Raw genomic sequence first — 13,370 nt, 5'->3', positions numbered from 1 at the left:
GTTATTTATATGTAATGACGCTTAGGGCCATAACATGTACACTTACAACTTCATTCCCAAATAGCCAAAGCGAATAGCACCATCTTAAGTGGTATGTTCCTTCTGTGTCACTTTTTCAGTCAAAAATTATCAATGTGGGGTGCTGCGGTTTCCAGAGAAATTGATTTCTGGAGCAACATAAAGTATTAGGTGCTCTGATCTATAACTCCTGTTTAAGCAGTATCGGGTCTTATAGTAAAAAAAAATGAGGAATAGATACATGTATATTTGACGTCGCAACCCTCATGAGATATTTAGTAGTCTCAATTATGACCGATTCGAGATTTACAACGGAAGACAGATTTCATTCCACGGAAAGAATGGCATCATGCCAATCATTCTTGCATTTGGCGTTACACTTACTTTTATTTGTTTCAGTTGGAGCGTCTATGCATTGTCAGCGATATCGCTTCACATGCTTTAGGTTGACTGTTTTCCCAATTTAGGCAAATTCGTATCCAGAAATAACTTTGAGGATGATACACACAACTTGCTTAGCAGGAGTATATCTAACATTTGCAAAATATGAGGCCCTTGAATGCATATCTGAGCCCGGGGTGCATGTCGCCTTCTAATCTCATCAGCAAGTTTCGCGGAAATCATCTACAAGGTTTCCTATGATGAATGCAAATTTCCTTGTATGGGAGAAACAGTGAAATTAAACAGGTGAATTATGCACCATAAGAATGACGTCAACAAGGAGCATGAAGAACACTGTATCAGGAAGCACTATCGCTCGACGTGCATAGACTATCAAACCGAAGAATTATTTGGATGATTTAAAATTCTGGCAGCGGAATGAAATGTCTTTTAAGCTATATCTAAACTCTTTAATTATTCACTCTACTACCACTAACTTCCCCATAAACATTCAAAATTATTATTATATCTATGCCAAATCATCCTGGTCAATGTTCAAGCCTTCATAAGCGGCTTTTTTCACTGCTAATTCGCTACGGGAAAGAGGTTTCCATATCAAGACCATACCATCTACTTATTTACCATTTTTTGATAAATGACAGGGCAAGAAGTTCACACTTAAACTGCACTGAGCTTGAGTAAGATATATGTTTGAAGCTGTTGATTCTTTTTCTATTTGCCATTTTTCACCCACCTGGTTAGCTAAGTAGGCAGAAAAGCTGCAGGAGAAAGGTGGTGGCGCCGAATTAGACTTGTGCGCCAGGGGACCTTTTCATGGTCACTGGAGGAACTCCTTGTGTTCTTGGCTTCTGCAGTCAACTGCTGTGGCCTCGGCATCTTTCTTGAGGGCCATGGCCATGTTTAAGACACCTCGTCTCCATAGGCTGCATGAAGAAGGATTATTTTGCGAGCTAAGTTTTTTTCCTAAAAGAACCTATTTATGTGGCGTTCGAGGCTTCGCTACACAAAATTGCATTCGTTGCTTGGCGACACGAAATTGCCACATGACTGGCCACTTAAGGCGCCTAACGTGTATTCGCCAGCTTACTTCCTGAAAAAAAAAACACTTTTACGCTGCACACGATGAGTAACCGAAAGCTGTATCGGGAGCCTTTCAAGTTGTTCTAGAATTTTTTCATTGACACCTTTCATTTCTTTATTTTAGAAGTTTATTAAGTAAGAATTACTATGTACTTAGGCAGAATGCAAAAAAAAATATTCTGAGTATCTCGAAGTGGCAGAAAACAACATTACCTTGGTTCTGTCTAGTTACATTGCATTTACACATTTCTTGATCTCGTGCAGGATAGCTGGAACACCTTGTATGTCAGAAAACAATATTACAATTTTCATAAGCATGTAGTGCGTGTTAGTGGTGGGTATGGCTGCTTCAAGTGATTCTTTCAGTAAGGTGAAAACAGTTTTGAAGTTAGATTGTTTTGCAAAAAGGGCGTGCAATTGAGAAAATCAAGCAAAAGGTCAAGTTGAGTTCGGATGTTTGGCTGAGTAGCTGTAGAAAAAGAAAACAGGACACAACAGCTAACAAACAATGCAAAATTTAAGAATCTCAACTTAAGAAAGAACCAGTTTTCAAAAATGCTGAAAAAAGCTACCAGCTTATGTGGAGTACACCCTTGCTATGTACTCCGAGTGAAGTAGTTGTTACCGCAATGCTTGGGCACCATATGAACGTAACAATCAACAACATTAAGTAGAATAATAACACCACTAAATAAATTGGGCTGAGAAGATTGTCGGTCTGAAATCCGCAACGACTTGTTCTGGTGTGTAATTTGTTGAGCTCATGCTGTATTCTCAAAAGCCGGCTCTCAGACAGCAAGCCCGCAGCCATAGTTTCTCTAAAGCGAACATCAGCCTCAGTCTCAAAATACTGTTGATGTGCAGATAAAGTGGATAATGCATGGCAAACATGATGGGCTCACTCATGCAGCTATTAAATTATGTGATGCAGACACACGATATATTGAAGTAGGTTTTGTGAAGTGTTTCATGCTTCCAAAGCTTCTTTGCCAGTTGTAAAAGCTATCTCCACCACACAAATAAGTGATGAGAATAAAAAAGAACTTCAACATGCTAGCAATACGCAGACCCTTTCCAAGCAACCAGCAGTCTTTTTCGCACCTAGCTTTACTCGTGCAAACCTACTATGCCACAGTACTTGCTTTGCTTAGTACCAGCCACGTTAAAATGCAATGTGTTCAGATTCCTAGCCCTCCGTTTTTCTGCTTTGTATACAATTTACCATGCGTTCAGTTGGTGTTGACAAAGGGGGCCACAAAAGACTGTGCACCACTGCTTTCTAATGGTTTCCTGGATGTAGCACGCCTCCCCGGATGCCGGTTAAGCCAGTGGAAATGTGGTGTCGTGCAGTGGCTTCTCCTGTAAACAGGGCGTATGGTGTACTAAATAGTGCATGCGATTAGATAATATTGCTACAATAAAGTTTTTTCGTGGTTTTCCACATTTTAGGAGATGTGCCTACATGTCTGGTTAGCACTTTTATGACAATCTGAAACCGTTTACGACAGTGTTTTCTTAAAGAAAATGTTTTCTCATTTACCAGTGTTTCCAGTGCGCGTCACTTATGTTAGCGACACTGTGGGCACTGCAATGAATAAAATTCTGGATATCTTCTCAGAACACTGCTCTGGCCTGCTTGGGTACTGTATGGCACAACAGGCAGGTATTTTAGGGGAAGAAGTGCCACACACCCTTGTAGACGAAGCGCTGCCTCAAAGTCATGAAGCACCAAGTTCCGGAACAAGGTTGGCTTCTGGCGAGGGCGCTCTATGTGTTGTCCACCTCCTGAAGTAGAGATCACTAGTGTGGACTCTCTTATACTGGCTCTACTTCCTGGTCGGGACCTTGGCAACAGGTTATACCTTACTTTTTTGAAGATGCAACATGAGCACAGAAAGTCGCATCACTCTGCGTTGATTCTATAGCTTTATCTTTCTAAGCGAACCGCCAACTCATTCTATCAGATCATAAAAATACAGTTGGCACATTATTACTACTGTATAAAGACAGGGTAGCCGCTAGACGTGTGAGACATTTTGCCAGCCCTCTGACACAATGCAACAATAGAGGCATACAATGAAAAGCTACACTATAATTTAAACTTACGTAACACTGCACTGTCATGCAGTATGCTTACTGTATGCTCTAGCCCTTTGTTAAGTGTTAAGTAAAAGTTATTGTCAATTTTTTGTGGTGTAATGCTACTTATTCTGAGTCATCAAGTTGTACAATCAATGTTGCAAGTTTACTCACTGTTCGCATTTGATTGCATATGGGATTCGTTGCCTACATACACAAACAGTAATATCACTGCAACAAAAAAATGAGTTGGCAAAAGAAATGCCGTGATAATCTTCCACATTTGCTGACCGCAGGAGCAATGGCCAATAGCATGTGGTTGAAACTACATAAATATTTACTTTTCACAGAGCCTAATTGTTCAGTAAGTAATAAATGGGTAAGCTGTGCACCTCTGCATGACCAATGCATTCTGTCTAGTTGAGAATGCATGGAGGCTGCTGCTTGGTACTGTTCGGCAGTTCGGCTTTTGCTTTCTGCTATACCGAACTGTTTAGGTGCCAGTAACTTACTTTGCGTTAAAATGGAACTTGGAGCACTGGTCATTTGCACATAAGGAATGCAACTGCAAATATAACAGAAGGGGATGACTATGGGTTTCTTAGAAAAAGAACGTTAGGATTATAATAGGATGTGATGCCACAATGAAACTGAAAGCAATACATACATGTGGATGGCATTCCTATGCCACCAAGGTCATTGGACAGGCAGTACTTCGTAAGTAACCGCGACAAAGTCAAACAAGGCAACACCACGTTTCCTTGTGTGTGTTCGAACACAGCTCATCACGTGGTAGCGATTGCAGTATTGTTGCACAGTGGTTTAGCTCGCTGCAGTTTGCAGTGCCAGAAAATACATAGGCTGCATTATAGGCTTGTCGCAAACGAGAATATAACGTGAAGTGCATTGCGAGGCAAGAAACTATCGAAAAAAACTCATGCATTATATTCATGCAAATTGGTAAACTCCATGACATGTTGCACATGAGAAATTTTCATGGGGCACCTCTACGCAGGGTTATATATATATATATATATATATATATATATATATATATATATGTATATATATATATATATATAATGTCAAATACATGTAGTGCGAATATCAGACTGGGATGGCACGTAATTATGGTAATCTCTAGCAGCAGAAGCTTGATGTGGGCGAGTTGGTTTTGCATACTTGAAGAAAAGAGCGCTATGAAACGCGGACTCGTAGCGCTCTTTTCTTCAACTATTCAGGTAATCTTTATTAATATAAAAGGTCTTGCCATAATGTTACAACAAAAGTTGACAATTTTAAGCCATAGACCTGCAAGTATTAGCACGAAGGAGCACCACTTGGTTAAAAATAGTGATGTAATGTTTGTGTATACATGTAATACCGATGCATTTTTGCATTCTCCAAAAGGAATAAATTTTCCTATCTAAGTGCGCCTGATACAAGAATAAAATTAAGCATACATAATGTATAGTCATCCAAACAGTAACGCCTCATTTGAACTTCACGGTAAGTAGACCTCTGTTGAAGGCAGCCTCCCACTATGTTAAACCTTGCTGCATGCTTTTCAGAGAAAGTATAGTGGTATCACTTAACCCTGAAGCTATTCAGGATTGCAGCATTGTAGAACACATCTAAAGATGACCCATTTACTGTGTAACAGCTTTATTTGCTCGCACGACTTGCCATCATCATCAGCCTGGTTACGCCCACTGCAGGGCAAAGGCCTCTCCCATACTTCTCCAACAACCCCGGTCATGTAATAATTGTGGGACATGCCGTGCCTGCAAACTTCTTAATCTCATCCGCCCACCTAACTTTCTTCCGCCCCCTCTGCGCTTCCCTTCCCTTGGGATCCAGTCCGTAACCCTTAATCACCCTCGGTTACCTTCCCTCCTCATTACATGTCCTGCCCATGCCATTTCTTTTTCTTTATTTCAACTAAGATGTCATTAACTCGCGTTTGTTCCCCCACCAAATCTGCTCTTTTCTGATCACTCAACGTTACACCTATCATTCTTCTTTCCATAGCTCGTTGCGTCGTCCTCAATTTCAGTAGAACCCTTTTCGTAAGCCTCCAGGTTTCTGCCCCGTATCTGAGTACTGGTAAGACACAGCTATTATATACGTTTCTCTTGAGGGATAATGGCAACCTGCTGTTCATGATCTGAGAATGCCTGCCAAACGCACCCCAGCCCATTCTTATTCTTCTGATTATTTCCGTCTCATGATCCGGATCCGCCGTCATTACCTGCCCTAAGTAGATGTATTCCCTTACGACTTCCAGTGCCTCACTGCGTATTGTAAATTGCTGTTCTCTTACGAGACTGTTAAGCATTACTTTAGTTTTCTGCAGATTAATTTTTAGACCCACTCCTTTGCTTTGCCTCTCCAGGTCAGTGAGCATGCATTGCAATTGGTTGCCTGGGTTACTAAGCAAGGCAATATCATCAGCGAATCGCAAGTTACTAAGGTATTCTCCATTAACTTTTATCCCCAATTCTTCCCAATCCAGGTCTCTGAATACCTTCTGTAAACACGCTGTCAATAGCATTGGAGATATCGTATCTCCCTGCCTGACGCCTTTCTTTATTGGGATTTTGTTGCTTTCTTTATGGAGGACTACGGTGGCTGTGGAGCCGCTATAAATATCTTTCAGTATTTTTACATACGGCTCGTCTACACCCTGAATCCGTAATGCATCCATGACTGCTGAGGTTTCGACAGAATCAAACGCTTTCTCGTAATCAAAGAAAGCTATACACAAGGGTTGGATATATTCCGCACATTTCTCAATCACCTGATTGATAGTGTGAATATGATCTATTGTTGAATTGTTGAGTAGCCTATACGGAATCCTGCCTGGTGCTTTGCTTGACAGAAGTCTAAGGTGTTCCTGATTCTATTCGCGATTACCTTAGTAAATAGTTTGTAGGCAACGGACAGTAAGCTGATGGGTCTATAATCTTTCAAGTCTTTGGCGTCCCCTTTCTTATGGATTAGGATTATGTCAGCGTTCTTTCAAGGTTCCGGTACGCTCGAGGTCGTGAGGCATTGCGTATACAGGGTGGCCAGTTTCTCTAGAACAATCTATCGACCACCCTTCAACAAATCTGCTGTTACCTGATCCTCGCCAGCTGCCTTCCCCCTTTGCATTGCTCCCAAGGCTTTCTTTACTTCTTCCGGCGTTACCTTTGGGATTTCGAATTCCTCTCGACTATTTTCTGTTCCATTATCGTCGTGGGTGCCACTGGTAGTGTATAAATCTCTATAGAACTCCACAGCCACTTGAACTATCTCATCCATATTAGTGATGATATTGCCGGTTTTGTCTCTTAACGCATACATCTGATTCTTGCCAATTCCTAGTTTCTTCCTCACTGTTTTTAGGCTTCCTCCGTTCCTGAGGGCATGTTCAATTCTATCCATATTATACTTCCTTATGTCAGCTGTCTTACGCTTGTTGATTAACTTGGAAAGTTCTGCCAGTTCTATTCTAGCTGTAGGGTTAGATGTTTTCATACATTGACGTTTCTTGATCAGATCTTTCGTCTCCTGCGATAGCTTACTGTTATCCTCTCTAACGGAGTTACCACCGACTTCCATTGCACACTCCTTAATGACGCCCACAAGATTGTCGTTCATTGCTTAAACACTAAGGTCCTCTTCCTGAGTTAAAGCCGAATACCTGTTCTGTAGCTTGATCTGGAATTCCTCTATTTTCCCTCTTACCGCTAGCTCAACAATCGGCTTCTTATGTACCAGTTTCTTCCGTTCCCTCCTCAGGTCTAGGCTAATTCGAGTTCTTACCATCCTGTGGTCACTGCAGCGCACCTTGCCGAGCACGTCCACATCTTGTATGATGCCAGGGTTAGCGCAGAGTATGAAGTCTATTTCATTTCTAGTCTCGCCGTTCGGGCTCCTCCTCGTCCACTTTCGGCTATCCCGCTTGCAGAAGAAGGTATTCATTATCCTCATATTATTCTGTTCCGCAAACTCAACTAATAACTCTCCGCTGTTATTCCTAGTGCCTATGCCATATTCCCCCACTGCCTTGTCTCCAGCCTTCTGCTTGCGTACCTTGGCATTAAAGTCGCACATTAGTATAGCGTACTTTGGTTTCACCCTACCCATCGCCGATTCCACGTCTTCATAGAAGCTTTCGACTTCCTGGTCATCGTGACTGGATGTAGGGGCGTAGACCTGTACAACCTTCATTTTGTACCTCTTATTAGGTTCCAAACCAAGACATGGCAGCCTCTCGTTAATGCTATAGAATTCCTGTATGTTACCAGCTATATTCTTATTAATCAGGAATCCGACTCCTAGTTCTCTTCTCTCCGCTAAGCCCCGGTAGCACAGGACGTGCCCGCTTTTAGCTCTGTATATGCTTCTTTTCGCCTCCTAACTTCGCAGCTGCTGGGGACTAAGGGCCGGGGTTTTATTACGACTTGCCAAGTGCACATTAAAATTACTTGTTTTTTTAGCATTTTGCCTGCCAGACCACACTCAGATGGCATCAATATAATAACTTAATACATCAGGGAACCCAATTTGGCTTATATATTATCACCTTCGCATATTAACACCTGTACTTATCTTTAACTAGCGACCACGTTGCGCCGCCTAACAAATGTTATCGCACAGCGCAGGACGCGCCTGCATGTAAAAGAAGTTTCTGGAATGTTAACGATGGTTCCGTCCACTGTCTTTCACCGCAACTTGTGTAATCTGATTGGGTGTGTGCGCGACGCGAATAGTGTAGATCTTTGTGGAAGACACGCAGGTCCCAGCGGTTAATCTGCAACATTCAATAACTGATCTATAAAAGCCGACGCGCTTGACCCGCTGATCAGATTTTCGAGGATCGCCGACGTTGTCCGCCACTATCGTTGTGCTATAAGTGTAGCCTGCAGCTGTGGGCACAGGTTCGCCTCATAAAAGTTAGTTTTGTCTTTCACAGTATTGCTACTGTGTGCTTCAACGTCACCACCACGTGACAATATTGGCACAGCTATGCTCTGTCATATGTGTTGTAATAATGAAGTGGTGCTTATCCATCAGCACAGTAGTGCCGTCACAGTGGTCACCTACACAGCAAATAGATGGTCATGATTGAAGTAGCAAAAAGGTAAGAGAAAAGATCTACTCACCTTGAGAGCTACAATATTGCGACAACTTGGGAGAGGTGGACCCATTCCAGGCTGCAGACCTCTTCTCAGGTCCAGCAGGACAACAGTAACTAGTCTTTCACTAAAAGAAAATGATTATTAACAATGATAAGTTACCTTGTCCCTGCTGAGTATCAATACAATTTTATTGTCATGCATATCTTTTCTCCGCCTTAGTTGTACAACTGGAATATTCGTAAAATACAGTCTATGAGGACATAACTCGCTTCTGGTATATGCTCAGTTTGTTCGCATCTCATACAACATTTACTGTTTGCTTACTGGCACGAATGCCTTGACTGCCCAGACGTTATTCGAGGCAAAACGTTTGCTGCACCGCAAGCAGTTTCCCCAAGGAAACACACAGTAGAGCAGCCAGAGCGAAGCACTTTTTTGGGGTCACTACAATTAAAACGCGCATGCAATAAAAAAGTTACGATCCCACGTAGTGAGCCACTGCTGTTATGTCGAACGTTTCATTCCGCATTCTAACAGAAGTTCCTGTCGTATCGAATACAGTATGCTCTCAAGCCGGTACAAGCGCCAATACAATTGCGCAACGAGGGAAATCGCGATCACCATTGAGCCGATCGCGCTACCACTGAAATTGATCTAAAAAATAGGGTGATCCTTTTTCACATTCATGCGTCATTTTCACCCAAAGACGCTGCTAAGTCGCCTTTTGAAATAACATTTCTGTTCGCGATGGAGGCTTACCATACATCATTTTAACACCTACGTTATGCAAACCAAATAAAATTAAAATGGGCTTACCTCACGAGCAAGTTATGAGCGCGCATAGACTGTTGAATACTTGTTGAGGGAAGGCTATCGCGTGTCTAAGCGTACACGTGCACCTAAACAGAGGGCCATTTCTTCGATGCCAAAACGTGCAGAGTTTCGTAGACGAAGTGAAGCACATTCGGCACAAATATCCCCGCGCTATGACGGCACATGGCTAGCATACAAGTGCACACCACATAGCGGCAAATTCGGAACTTTGCCAATTCGAACGTGCCGAAACTCAAGCAGCGTAACCATTTGTCCCTTCTTTTCTTCGCTCCCGATGCGTCGATCTCTGTTCCTTTGGGCCTTGCTCCACTCTTGAGTACAAATCAAATGTTATTTACTATAAATTAACAATTTTTACAACACGAAACCCTAAATGCGGGCTGAATACACATGTTTAACTTCGTCTACCGCTCCTTAGATCGGAAGTGCAGTGCGCGCTGCCCCCAGGTGCCACACGCTGTGAGCACAAATAACAAAACAGAACCGGTTCTGTTTTCGCATTTGTGCCCTAGTTGCTGGAGCAGCAAAATAATTGTTTGAGAAATACTTGAATTCTGAATTAGAACCTTTTCTCTTCTACAGGATAGTGCATTTTATACAAAGAGAGAATGCAAGATGAAGAAAGGCAGGAAGGTCAACCAGATGGTTTTCTACTGGGGATAGCAAACCCGAGTGTTGCAATGCAGTGAAAAGCAGTGCAAAGCAGTGCACTGCGATGCGTCAATAAACTCTAGTATAGTGCTAATTCAGGCTGGTTGCAGCACCTTATGAACGGGTAAATAATGAGTTGTGTCACAACATTTACCACACGGGACAAATGGTGTTGCATTGTGAGTAAAAAAGGAATAAAGCTTGAATTTTTCTGCCAACTCGGCATTGGGCGTACTTTCTTTCGTTTTTCTTTTTTTGGCAGTAAAGACAGTACTAGCATGGTAGTAGGTCACTCATATTCAGTCCCCTTCGCCTAGTTTGCACGCATGTCGCTGCATGTTTGTGATATTTATTATGTCGTGCAAGAGCACGCGCGTTCACCGGTCTTGCTTCCAGATCAAGCGCCAAATGTTGGCGATTACATCTTACCGCAAGAATTAACACATGACCACCGAAGATTATGCGTAATTGTTGCGTTTCAATGAATGGCCAGTTATTGACAGAGACGAAATATTTCGGAAATATTATGGGAATGAGTTAAACCAACTACATTACAGTTCAGCAAAGCCCGTTCACACTCATTCGAAAAGTTTACCCGACTATTGTACTTGAATATATAGGTAGCCAGTCCCCTTCGAAACCATATTTTGCTAAATGTAAGTGGAGTTACGGTCATTATACCACTCCGCGCGTTTCGGTCCGGATTTATTGTGCGCACAATTTTTGGCGTAGAGCACTGAAGAACACAACGCTGTTCCTTCATCTGGCCGGCCCGGTTTGTTTCTACGTTTCTACGCTGCTCTGTAACAGTTTTCGAATCCCAAAACAAGCTCCGTAAAATGATATTCTAGGCCATCAACATTGGCTTTGTCTGTGACCAGTATCCAATCTCTCGTAGACAAGAATTTTTTTAAACCGGCATAATCACCACGCTTGAACCTAAAGCGAAATAATTCCTTAATGCAACTGGAGAAGCTCTCCACCTGGGCTGACGTAGAGGCAGTTATCTTTAGTGACGCGTGAACCTTGTCTGGACGTACAGGGAGAATGAAAGTACAAAAGGCATCTGCAACATGGACATTTGAGAAAGGAATGTCTCAGATGTTTCCATAGGAATTGGCACTCAAGTTAACGAAATGGAAGAAGGACAAGCTTAACGGAACAGAAGGACAGCAAGTCCAACAGCAGCCTGCATTGTTTACTTATGTAACGATTGTAATGAGAATACCTATTCATTTTCCAATAAATTCCTGGTATATGAATGTCACCAAGAAAGATTACTGTTTGCTGCCAATGGGAAAATAAGACACTTCCAATAAATCACATGGCCGCATCAAACATGACAGGCGAAATATTTGGCGATACATAGAAAGATCCGCTTAGGAATTTTTGCAGTGGCGGTTAGGCTGCCTTCAAGCCAAATGGGCCCCTATATAATAGTCCCCGTTTAGCATTAATGAAATCACCCGCCGTGGTTGCTTAGTCGCTTTGGACTGCCAAGTAAGAGGTCGCGGGATCAAATCCCGGCCACGGCGGCTGCATTTCGATGGGGGCGGATACATGCGTTTACCTAGATTTAGGTGCACGTTAAGGAAACCCACGTGGTTAAAATTTTAGGAGTCCCCCACTACAGCATGTGTCAGATAGTGGTTTTGGCACGTAAAACACGCAAAATTAGATCATTTTTTTTATGCTGATGCCGATGAAGGTACCTGTAAGAAAAAGCTGTGCTTCATAGATACAGCTTGACAAAGGCCCACAGCTATGATTCACGAGGCTGTTCACTAGACAATAATTTGAAGGTTCTCAACGACAACATATAATTTTGCGTAATTTGTTCAAACAGCTTCAGCTGTATTCAAAGCGAAGTACTGCGTCCATCAGCTTTTTTTTGCCGCTTCTGTCACGGGTAGGCTGCATTTGACTTGTTTTCAGACTCAGACGTCTACTCATTGTCTCTGCATTTCTGCATAGCACCTGTGGAGAAATGTATCGCGTAGAGGGTAGGCTGGGACAGATTACGTACTCTCCATGTACGCAATTCTGGATCCTTTCAACAACTGCGAACAAAAACAAAACACGTCTTTCTATACCGGGGCGTCTTGTCCTCACAGCTGTATTATTTTGCTGAAACAATACCCACAGTACGCGGATTCAATGGGATATCGGTAAAACTAGCTGTTAGATAACGAATCGCTCCGAGATCGATGAAACACAATCGGCCTGGTTGCATAAGACTAGTTGTAGATTTCGTAACTTCAACAAAAAATTTGAAACATGTTTGCTGACTCTGGCATGACTTTATGTAGGGAAGGGGATTATTTTGAGATATCCACGCTAAAATATGAAAAAAGCAGTCATTAGCTTTAGAAAATGCAATTAAAATTAATGTTTTCAATGTCGCATATGTATGGAGAAGTAGTATATAGAGCGGTTACTGGTTAAACTGCGCACTCTCTCTCTAAGTCAATTCTCTCCTTTTTTGTCTTTTTTTTTCGTTTTAATGAAATGAAAATTTAAACAAGAGGTTTTGTTACCGATATTGATACCAGTGACAAATTTTCACCTAATTGTAACAATGAGCAGAAAATATATTGTGTTCAATTACTACTTCGGCGACAAAAGAAAAGAAAAAGTACATTAGAAGGCGGATGAGTAGGTACCATAGGTACCAGTAGGAGATAAGTATTGTGAGGTATAAGAGTAGGTACCTGTTGGAGATAATTATTGTGAGGTGCAGAGCAAGCTTAGGCTCTGCATCATTGTCATCCCGTTCCGAGGAACATGCATCCAGTACACAACGGGGGCAGAAGGCAAGCTAGAGCCAAATCTCTGCTCGAGAAAGCCTGGGAACAAGTAGACGAAAGCACTTTCATCGATGCGGTGTTCGAACGCAGCAGGCGAGCGTCCACCGCAGTCTGCCTGGACGATAAAGGAAATGTCATGAATTCCGCGTTTCTATATAGAACGTATCTATACACGGGAGAACAGGTATCCAACGCCCTGGCACTCCTGGATGGCAAGAGAACCAGAATATACAGTGACTCGAGCGCGGCAGTAAGAGCCTTTCTCAAGGGCAGCGTCTATAGGCAGGCCTTGGCCATCCTTCATGGCAAGGACGTTAGCCTGCACACGGTATTTTCGTTTCCCCTATACATGGGAGAAATTGAAGGAGCC

General features: G+C 42.4%; 1 long non-coding RNA gene across 1 annotated transcript in view; it reads right to left on the bottom strand.

Annotated features, from left to right (window-relative positions):
* Positions 1–1,097: 1,097 nt before the first annotated feature.
* LOC142574230 (uncharacterized) overlaps positions 1,098–13,370 on the bottom strand; it is a 61,133-nt gene continuing 48,860 nt past the window's right edge. The window contains exons 3-4 of the long non-coding RNA XR_012826461.1: positions 8,733–8,832; positions 1,098–1,343 (exon numbers count right to left, since the gene is read on the bottom strand). This is a non-coding gene — a long non-coding RNA (uncharacterized LOC142574230). The remainder of the gene's footprint in view (positions 1,344–8,732; positions 8,833–13,370) is intronic.

The sequence above is a fragment of the Dermacentor variabilis genome, chromosome 3 (genome assembly GCF_050947875.1).
Source record: "Dermacentor variabilis isolate Ectoservices chromosome 3, ASM5094787v1, whole genome shotgun sequence".
NCBI classification, from domain to species: Eukaryota; Metazoa; Arthropoda; class Arachnida; order Ixodida; family Ixodidae; genus Dermacentor; species Dermacentor variabilis.
This window is presented reverse-complemented; position numbering and strand designations above follow the sequence as displayed.